The sequence below is a fragment of the Engraulis encrasicolus genome, chromosome 9 (assembly GCF_034702125.1).
Source record: "Engraulis encrasicolus isolate BLACKSEA-1 chromosome 9, IST_EnEncr_1.0, whole genome shotgun sequence".
Classification (NCBI taxonomy): domain Eukaryota; kingdom Metazoa; phylum Chordata; class Actinopteri; order Clupeiformes; family Engraulidae; genus Engraulis; species Engraulis encrasicolus.
This window is the reverse complement of record NC_085865.1, coordinates 27,553,706-27,562,640: the sequence shown is the minus strand read 5'-3', so window position 1 is coordinate 27,562,640 and position 8,935 is coordinate 27,553,706. Positions and strand designations below refer to the sequence as shown.

The 8,935-nt window shown below is 54.1% G+C and overlaps 2 long non-coding RNA genes across 2 annotated transcripts; one reads left to right on the top strand and one right to left on the bottom strand.

The window, feature by feature from the left end:
- The first annotated feature begins 5,987 nt into the window (after window positions 1-5,987).
- On the top strand, window positions 5,988-6,562 carry LOC134455094 (uncharacterized). Its single transcript, XR_010036016.1, has 3 exons — window positions 5,988-6,227; window positions 6,317-6,392; window positions 6,482-6,562. It is a non-coding gene; the product is annotated as an uncharacterized LOC134455094 (long non-coding RNA).
- A 1,067-nt stretch (window positions 6,563-7,629) lies between these two features.
- LOC134455092 (uncharacterized) lies at window positions 7,630-8,552 on the bottom strand. The gene is made up of 3 exons (XR_010036015.1): window positions 8,313-8,552; window positions 8,148-8,223; window positions 7,630-8,058 (listed from the first exon to the last, which is right to left on the bottom strand). It is a non-coding gene; the product is annotated as an uncharacterized LOC134455092 (long non-coding RNA).
- Between the last annotated feature and the right edge of the window lie 383 nt (window positions 8,553-8,935).

The following is an 8,935-nucleotide window of genomic DNA, read 5'->3' as shown; positions in this document are numbered from 1 at the left end:
AATTTGTCATATGGTCAATGGTTGAATGAGTGTATGTATGTGGTTGGTTGAAAGTGAGAGCACCACTGAATAAGCGCTGTGAGTTTGTGTTTTTCCTGTAGAAGCGGAGCAGCAGCCGAGGTTGGGAGACCGCCCCTCTCTCGGGATTTGGACCAGCCATCCTGTGAGTTTTTGCATTTTCCAAATTTGTCTTGATCGGTTTCCGCAGCATGTCGCGGGACGCACAAGAGATTAGGGATGAGTTGGCTGAGGTAAGAGCCGAGAATGAGCGCTTAAAGGCCTCCCTCGCCCAGCGGGCCACAAGTACGAGCACACTAAATGGTAGCCCCCCGGCAGGGTCCGCTACAGAACGTTTGGTCTTTGTCCCAAGGGAAAAGAAGTGCCCATTGTTTAGGGGAAATGGGGGCATAAGTATCGAGGCGTGGAAGGAGGAGGCGGAGGCATGTATGCGGGCGCGCCATTTTTCTGCTGCCGAGAGAGCCTATTTTCTTTACGATCATTTGGATGGCGAGGCACGGGATGAGATCCGCTATAGGCCGAGAGAAGAAAAAGAAAACCCAGAGAAAATTTTTGAAATTTTACAGGAGCTTTACGGTTGCCCACAGTCATACGTGGCCTTGCAGGATGCGTTCTTTTCGAGAAAACAGCAAGAGGGAGAGACACTGCTAGAGTTTTCAATCGCCTTAATGACCCTTATTGATAAGGTTAGACGAAGTGCGCCTGAGGGAATTCTTAACGCTGACGTTCTTCTGCGTGATCAGTTTGTGGAGCATGTTAACGAGGGCGCCTTGCGTCGTCACTTGAAGAGTTTCATTCGGACCACGCCGTTAGCCACTTTGATCGCGGTGCGTAAGGAAGCCATGCGTTGGGAACGGGAGGGCGCCGCCGAACCGCAGCGGCCGCGTAGCTTTTCCTTGTCTTCACTCGATCGCTCCCTTGGGGTCCCTGGTACCTCTTGCGCCGTAAGCATGGATCCCCGTGGTGGGGCGCCGACCAGATCTGATATGGAGAAGTTGCAGGCCGACATGGTGAAGCTCATGGAAATGGTGCAAAATCAACAGGCTCAGTTGCAGCATCTTTCTCGGGGTGCGGCCACACAGGGGGAGCCACGGAGGCGAGGTCGGTCTCCTCGGGAGGGACCCCTTGTCTGCTGGCACTGTCGTGCGACAGGCCATATTGCTGCGGATTGTGACGGAGAACGAGTGGTGGGGCCCCCACAAGCACCCTCCCGTAGAGGCTCCGGGTTTTCGGAAGAACGGGCCCCTCCAACCGAACCAGCCCTCGGGAAACTGACGCCCACCGGACTGAGGAGTCACAGTCCGGGGGGGGCCTCTCTTGGCTCACGTAATGCCCTTGACCCTCCCAATGCCGCTGAGGCGTTACTTTCTAACTGTCCACATCTGCTCGTCCGGATGGGCGGGGTTCAGGTCCCCTGTCTCATTGACACTGGGTCTATGGTGTCCACCGTCACTGAAAGTTTCTTCGCTGCCAACTTCGAATCTTTGGGGCAGGAGCGTTTACGCTCATGTCACTGGCTGCAGCTCCGAGCGGCCAACGGCCTAGAGATTCCTTACTTGGGCTACTTGGAGCTGAATATTGAGCTTTGCGGGAAGAGTATGCCTGATTGCGGTATTCTGGTCGTTCGCGACCCCCCAGGGGGCACGGCTTCCGTGGTCCCTGGAGTTCTTCGAATGAATGTTATCGGCAAGTGTTATAAGGAACTTTTTGGGCGGCACGGTCCCACGCTTTTCGATCTCCCATCAGTGTCAACTGCCCCTCGACCGGTGCTGAAAGCGCTGCAACACTGTCATCAGGCTGAAATCCGGCCCACCCCCGAGACCAGCGGCGTGGTGAATGTCCGGGGCCGTGCGCCATGGCGGGTTCCGGGGGGGACCATGAAGTTGATTCCTGCCACCTGCCCTGAGCAACATTCAGGGCTTGGAACCCTCTTTGAGCCGACGGACCGGGGGTTGCCCGGGGGGTTGCTGGTGTCCCCTGCCTTGGTGCAGGTGACCCGTGGCTTGGTGCAGATCCCTGTAGTTAACGTCGGTTGTACGGACGTCCTGCTGTACCCTCGTACTAGACTCGGACAGGTGAATGCTGTGTCGATCATCAGCTTGCCACGGGACGTGGTGGAGGTCCGTTCCGTGGCCGCCATTACTGACCCTCAGGCGCCTGCCCCGTCGCCTTTGGAGACACAAATCCGCGCAGTGGACTTGTTACCCCTGCCTGCCGAGGAACAGGCTGAGGTCCGGGCCCTGTTTCTGAGGTACTCTTCGGTCTTCTCCGCCCATGAGGGCGACTTGGGTTGCACTTCCCTAATCTCGCACGACATCCCGCTGTTGGATCCGACACCGGTCCGGCAGCGTTACAGGCGCATTGCCCCCTCCGACTACGAGGCCGTAAAAACCCATATCAACCAGCTCCTCCAGGCGAAGGTCATCAGAGAAAGCAGTAGTCCATTCGCTTCTCCCATTGTTCTAGTCCGGAAGAAGGATGGGAGCTTGCGACTCTGTGTCGACTATCGCCTGTTAAATGCCCGAACTCGGAAGGACGCCTTTCCGCTTCCTCGGATCGAGGAGACATTGGACATGTTGGCAGGTGCCCGCTGGTTTTCTACGATGGACTTAGCCAGTGGGTACAACCAAGTCCCCGTGACAGAAGGTGATCGGGCCAAAACGGCATTCTGTACCCCCTTCGGGTTGTTCGAATGGAACAGAATGCCTTTTGGCCTGTGCAATGCACCAGGTACATTTCAACGATTAATGCAACGTATGTTCGGCGACCAACAGTGTCATTCCGTTCTACTGTATCTTGACGACATCGTGATCTTCTCGTCCACCGTGGCGCAACATCTACAGCGCCTGGAGATGGTCTTGACCCGGTTGCAGTCGGAGGGGCTGAAGGCTAAATTAGGGAAGTGCGCGTTCTTTAAGCCGGAGGTTCAGTACTTGGGACATGTGATCTCTCAGCACGGTGTCTCTACCGACCCTGGCAAGGTGGAGGCAGTGGCCACATGGCGGCGACCTGCCAATGTGTCGGAGCTCCGATCATTCCTAGGCTTCGCCAGCTATTATCGACGATTCGTCGAAGGATTCGCAAAGCTGGCCGCGCCGTTGCATCGATTGGTGGCCACCTTGAACGGGAGCCGTTCCCGTCAGCCCTCGGGGCAGCAGTTTCTTGATGCATGGTCAGAGGATTGCGAAAGAAGTTTTGAGGAACTCAAGGGGAGGCTCGTGTCGGCGCCGGTACTGGCGTACGCAGACTTTAGCCGCCCATTTATTCTTGAGGTCGACGCCAGCCATTGCGGACTGGGCGCGGTCCTCTCGCAGGAGGTGGACGGCAAAGTCCGACCGGTGGCATACGCCAGTAGAACGTTAAGACCTACAGAGCGGAATATGAACAATTACAGTTCTATGAAGCTCGAGTTCCTCGCCCTAAATGGGCCGTCACCGAGAAGTTTCGCGAATATCTCTTGGGCCAGAAGTGTGTCGTGTACACTGATAATAACCCCCTGAGTCACCTCACTACTTCCAAACTTGGGGCGGTCGAACACCGGTGGGCCGCACAGCTTGCATCATTTGATTTTGAATTAAAGTACCGCTCGGGTAAATCTAACGGTAATGCGGACGGCCTGTCGCGGCAGAATCAGCCAGACCAAGAAGACGTGAGTGACCTGGTTCCGGGTACAGCGGTCCCTAGATTGCTGCAACAGGTAGCGGCTCAGGGAGACGGCAGCACCGCCTCTCAGTCCAGTGTCTCGGGGTTGTTCCCCCACGCTTTGCCGGTTCTGCGCACTCTGCAAGCAAGCGACCCCGGTGGTCAGCTGCAACCGGCCGCTGTCCCGGGGGGTAGCATCACCGCCTCTCAGTTGGTTGTTTCGGTGCTGCCCTCCCACTCTTTGCCGGACCTGTGCGCTCTGCAAGAAGGAGACCCTGTTATCCAGCCGATTCTGGCCTTCTGGAAGGCGCGTCGGCGGCCTACTCGTGAGGAACGGGAAGCTCTGTCACCCTTGGCCTTGATCCTGTTGCGGCAGTGGAAACGGTTTTTGTGGAGAACGATGGAGTCCTTTAACCGGAGAGTGCTACACCCCAGTGGCCGTGATGAGTGCCTCCAGCTGGTTTTGCCGGCTGCCCTGCAATCAGAGGTCCTAAACCAGCTCCACGAGCACCATGGCCACCAGGGGATTAATCGAACACTGGAGTTGGTTGGGCAACGGTGTTACTGGCCCCGCATGTTTGCGGAGGTGCGCCGATGGTGTGAAAAGTGCCTTAGGTGCCAAGAGTCCAAAGGGGAGCCTCCTCTAACCGCCGCGTATATGGGCCACCTACTGGCATCTCGGCCCAACGAAGTGGTAGCTGTGGATTTCACGCTTTTGGAGCCCACGTCGGGGGGGGTGGAGAACGTTTTAGTCATCACGGACGTCTTCAGTAAGTATTCCATCGCCGTCCCCACCCGGGATCAGCGGGCCTCGACGGTCGCCCAGGTCTTGCTTGTGGAATGGTTCTACCGGTTCGGAATTCCTGGTCGGCTCCACTCCGACCAGGGGCGCTGTTTCGAGGGCACCCTGATTCAGCAGCTTTGCGGGCTGTACGGGGTCCAGAAGTCCCGAACCACCCGAACGGCCAATGTGAGCGATTTAACCGCACTCTACACAACCTCCTGCGTACCCTACCGGCCTCTCGGAAGCGCGACTGGGCAACTTGCCTGCCTCACGTAACCTTCTGTTATAATACCACCCCGCATCAAGCGACAGGAGAATCGCCACACTTCCTTATGTTCGGCCAAGAGCCACAGCTACCCGTAGACTTCCTCCTGGGCCGAGTTCGGCCACCGGTCCATGGTCGAGTGTGCGACTGGATACAGGAGCATCAGGCCCGGCTTCAAGTGGCATTTGATGGGGCTCGGGAGCGTTTGGCCGCAGCGGCGGAATATCGCAAGGACAGACACGATGCACGGGTGAAGACTGCTGTTTTAGAAGTAGGGCAACGGATATATGTACGCAACCTCGGCGTGCGAGGTCGAAATAAAATCCAAGATGTGTGGAACTCTCAGGTACACATGGTGGTGCGTACCCCTTCGGAGACCGGAGCCGTGTACACGATCGCCCCCGCGCGTACGCCAGTACCGGCGCCGACACGAGCCTCCCCTTGAGGTAAACCAACCCCAGAGGCTCAGCTCAGTGCAGTCCCCTAGGTATCCCCACACACACTCACACGCACCAACGTACACACACGCACACACACTGTGGAATGGCTCACACACCAGCTCACACCGAGCCGAGCGCCCACACACACACACTGAACTAAGCGCGCCAACGCACACACACACACACGCGAATGTCCAATTTCCCGAGGCCGGAGCAGCAGCCGAGATACGGGTTCCCGGCGTCCAGAGGCACCACACAACCGGGGCTAAAAGTCGCCGCTCGTGCACCTAAACGCGTGGTGTGTCTGACCACGGCCACACAGATACAACCTGCGAGGGAGGAGGAGAGCGTTAGCCAAGCTAGCAGGACGCTGCGGCACACGTCACCACGCCGCTCGTAGAGGCTTATGGGAAGTCTCTTCATAAACACTGCCAGTGGCTAGTATTCGGTAAGCCTGCAAAGTCCCCCTTTGCGCGTTTCATCGCCACCGGCGAATGCTGTGGTTGCTTCTCCCCTCGTCGTCGAGACGAGTGCGGTGTCCAGTTCAGATCGAGGAGATGTGGACCATTTCTTGTCCTCGTTGTGATTCCAACTTGGCGTCTCTTACTTGGCTAGAATAAAAATAAATGTTTCCTCATTTGTTCACAATAAATAACAGGGGTGGGTGTTCTGCCACGATACACACATATCCACAAACAGTTTACCCACTGCTTTCTTGTTCACAACCAGTGTGGATTGTAGCAGGTTGGCCCTGCCATCACGTTAGTGTGTGTGATTGACAGCTGCTGATTGACAGCAGTGGGCGGGCATGATCTATTTATATGAATGGACGCTTGCTTCCGGTCTCGTTTCCGTCACTCATTGTTTTGGCGTGAGCCTGGGCTGCGTTGGTTGCCGAGGGGCCGCAGATGAATCGTGAGGGTAAGCATTTGGTCTGTAGTATTTACTTGCAATTGCGGTTGTGATTTGGAAATTATAGCGCCATTTCCCTCTTGCAGTGCGGCGTTCACTCAGCACTTGTGATCGCTTGGGAGCGCACTGATAAACTCCAAGGAGCTAGGAGCTGTGTGGACACTGGGTGAGTTGTGCTTCCATTCCTGCGATTAGAAATGCTCCCTCTCATTATTGCGGCGCCCTAATGTGAACTGTTTTGATGCTTGTAATTAGTTGGCCTGCTCGTGGAAGTAGTTGGTGTGGCGTGGTGATCCTCGAAAGCGTTGTGCTGGTGACTCGCGTGTCTGAGGTGCGTATACTACCTGTCTGCCCCCCCCCCCTTCTGTCTACTTTCTATCTTCCATAACCCTTACTGATGGTAACTTTTTATAATTGTAGCCTTCATCCGCGGCCCCTCCGGCACGAACCAACCAGTGTGTCTGTGCCTACGGGTCTGTCGGCTGCTGTTTCGCCTGGGACAATTTGGGTTTGAGTCTCCCCTTGCTTTGCACCTACCGCGCTGTGGCTTGGCCGTGCTTCGCTGGGTACGGGGAGGAATTGCGCTCGTAGCCACGCTTGCCCCTTCACCTCGCTTTGCCTGCACGGAGCGTGCATGTCTGTCGTAACTGTCCGAGGGTGCGCGGTTTCAGTGGCTCCGCCTGCTTTTAACCCCTTTTGTGCTGTGCGTTATTTATTTTCATTTCATTTATTTCTGCATGTTTATTGTGTGTCTTTATTTTCGTTTGCTGTGCTACTGCATGCTTATTTGTTTGCTGTGCTTCTGCATGCTGCTTACTCTGCTAGGTTTGCTGCTTTGCATGACTCATTAACTGCTGGTGTGCCAGTGTAGCTAGACCCTGTTACTCAGGGATTTATATGTGTGCAGTGCTTCTTTTGTTTATTTATGTTTCTTTTCATTTTACTTAATTGTGTGTTTGGGGTTAATGTGGGATTGGGGAAAATTATGACTGCCAGCCTCTCCAGCAGTTTGGAGTGTGTCAAGGGCGTGTGAGTGATGTGAGTGATAACGTGTATTGTTTTATAGTGTGGTGGAACATGGTATATAGTGCATCGACAGCCTGGTGGTAGAAGGAAGTTCCTGCGTGTGCACACGATATAAGATAAGTAGTACTGCAGATCCATATGGGTTTAGTGATCTCAGTAGTGCCCCAGGCTGTCTCTCTCTCTCTCTCTCTCTCTCTCTCGTGTTCCACCCACTATTGTGCCTTGTGCTCATAAAGAGCTTGCTATTTTGCACATTTTATTTATGATTCATGTTTGTACAACAATAAAAGAGAAATATATTTGGGATCCCGTCTCTGTCCAGTGTATTACGAACTTGTGCAAGCTTAAGGTTTAAATTGTTCCTAGTGGTAGACTTGCTCTGCCCCTAGGTGGCGTAGTCGCTACAAACTTAGCCCCTCCCCCATGCTACATTTGGCGTACACCTCAGGATTAACAAAAGAAACATAAATAAACAAAAGAAGCACTGCACACATATAAATCCCTGAATAACAGGGTCTAGCTACACTGGCACACCAGCAGTTAATGAGTCATGCAAAGCAGCAAACCTAGCAGAGTAAGCAGCATGCAGAAGCACAGCAAACAAATAAGCATGCAGTAGCACAGCAAACGAAAATAAAGACACACAATAAACATGCAGAAATAAATGAAATGAAAATAAATAACGCACAGCACAAAAGGGGTTAAAAGCAGGCGGAGCCACTGAAACCGCGCACCCTCGGACAGTTACGACAGACATGCACGCTCCGTGCAGGCAAAGCGAGGTGAAGGGGCAAGCGTGGCTACGAGCGCAATTCCTCCCCGTACCCAGCGAAGCACGGCCAAGCCACAGCGCTGCAGGTGCAAAGCAAAGGGAGACTCAAACCCAAATTGTCCCAGGCGAAACAGCAGCCGACAGACCCGTAGGCACAGACACACTGGTTGGTTCGTGCCGGAGGGGCCGCGGATGAAGGCTACAATTATAAAAAGTTACCATCAGTAAGGGTTATGGGAGATAGAAAGTAGAGGGGGGGGGGGGGGGGCAGACAGGTAGTATACGCACCTCAGACACGCGAGTCACCAGCACAACGCTTTCGAGGATCACCACGCCACACCAACTACTTCCACGAGCAGGCCAACTAATTACAAGCATCAAAACAGTTCACATTAGGGCGCCGCAATAATGAGAGGGAGCATTTCTAATCGCAGGAATGGAAGCACAACTCACCCAGTGTCCACACAGCTCCTAGCTCCTTGGAGTTTATCAGTGCGCTCCCAAGCGATCACAAGTGCTGAGTGAACGCCGCACTGCAAGAGGGAAATGGCGCTATAATTTCCAAATCACAACCGCAATTGCAAGTAAATACTACAGACCAAATGCTTACCCTCACGATTCATCTGCGGCCCCTCGGCAACCAACGCAGCCCAGGCTCACGCCAAAACAATGAGTGACGGAAACGAGACCGGAAGCAAGCGTCCATTCATATAAATAGATTATGCCCGCCCACTGCTGTCAATCAGCAGCTGTCAATCACACACACTAACGTGATGGCAGGGCCAACCTGCTACAATCGCTTATAAAAGTATCCACTAGAAAGCACACACAGATGCGGTAACTACAGAAGGGGCTACGACTTCCTTTCATTCCGTTTAATAGCCTAGTGAGTTGTAAAATACAAACGGGCGAGACGGGCACCTGCGAAGGGACATGCAATGGGATGCTTTTGTGCAGTCTGGAAGGCTACTACTGCGCGTTTTTTTAAGAACGGTTTGACAGTCGGGAACAACAGCACAAGAAACATGGATGAATATTAAGGTATGAAGACACAGGCAAATCAGAAAATAATTTAA